Genomic DNA, 1414 nt, shown 5'->3' on the forward strand with positions numbered 1-1414 from the left:
AGGAATGCTGGAAATAGAAAAATTCCCGTTTGGTAACCACCAAAGTGGTGTCTAATTCAGACAGGAGTTGTCAACAGATGCTAAAGCTGGTGGAGAGAGAGTCAGTAAGGACCAGGATATTGGCGTAATTCCATAATATCTCCCTACAAAGTATGAATTAATTACAAAGAGGGAGATGTTGACTTTGTGATGTCGGAGCCTGGAGGCCAGCAACTTGACCAAATGTTGAAGACACAGAACTATTTCTGTGGTAGTCCTGTCAAGAATGTTTTCATGGACTGGGCTGGTCGGAAGAAAACATCAGATGATCCCAAGTTGAAGGTCATCCTGCAGAATACAAAGTCTGATTTCTTTTTTTTTTTCATTTTAATTTTTTTAAATTTTATTTTTTGGCTGCATTGGGTTTTTGTTGCTACGTGCGGTCTTTCTCTGGTTGCAGCAAACAGGGGTCACTACTGTTCATTGCAGTGCGCAGGCTTCTCACTGCGGTGGCTTCTCTTGCTGCGGAGCATGGGCTCTAGGCACCTGGGCTTCAGTAGTTGTGGCTCACGGGCTCTAGAGCACAGGCTCAGTAGTTGTGGTGCCCGGGCTTAGTTGCTCTGCGGCATGTGGGACTTTCCCGGATCAGGAATCGAACCCATGTCCCCTGCATTGGCAGGCGGATTCTTAACCACTGCGCCACCAGGGAAGTTGTGAATTCTTTTTTTTTCTTTTATTGATATAATGTATCTTATTTTATTTTCAAGTTTTATTGAGATATAGTTGAAATATAATATTATATTAATTTAAGGTGTACAGCATAATGACTTGATATATGTATATATTATGAAATGATCACCACAGTAAGTTTAGTTAACATCTATCCCCTCACATAGTTACAATTTTTTTCTTTTTTAAAAAAAATTTTATTTATTTAATTAATTTATTTTTGGCTGCGTTGGGTCCTTGCTGCTGCCAACAGGCTTTCTCTAGTTGCGGTGCGCAGGCTCTAGGCGCACAGGCCTCAGCAGCTGTGGCTCTAGAGTGCAGGCTCAGCAGCCATGGCTCACGGGCCCAGTTGCTCCGCGGCATGTGGGATCCTCCCAGACCAGGGCTCGAACCTGTGTCCCCTGCATTGGCAGGTGGATTCCTAACCACTGCACAACCAGGGAAGCCCCAATTTTTTTTTTCTTGTAATGAAAGCTTAAGATCTACTTTCTTAGCAACTTTCAAAAATACAATGTGGGGCTTCCCTGGTGGCGCAGTGGTTGAGAATCCACCTGCTGATGCAGGGGACACGGGTTCGTGCCCCGGTCTGGGAAGATCCCACATGCCAGGGAGTGGCTGGGCCTGTGAGCCACGGCTGCTGAGCCTGTGCATCCGGAGCCTGTGCTCTGCAATGGGAGAGGCCACAACAGTGGGAGGCCTGCGTACC

Source organism: Mesoplodon densirostris, chromosome 10, assembly GCF_025265405.1.
Source record: "Mesoplodon densirostris isolate mMesDen1 chromosome 10, mMesDen1 primary haplotype, whole genome shotgun sequence".
Taxonomy (NCBI): domain Eukaryota; kingdom Metazoa; phylum Chordata; class Mammalia; order Artiodactyla; family Ziphiidae; genus Mesoplodon; species Mesoplodon densirostris.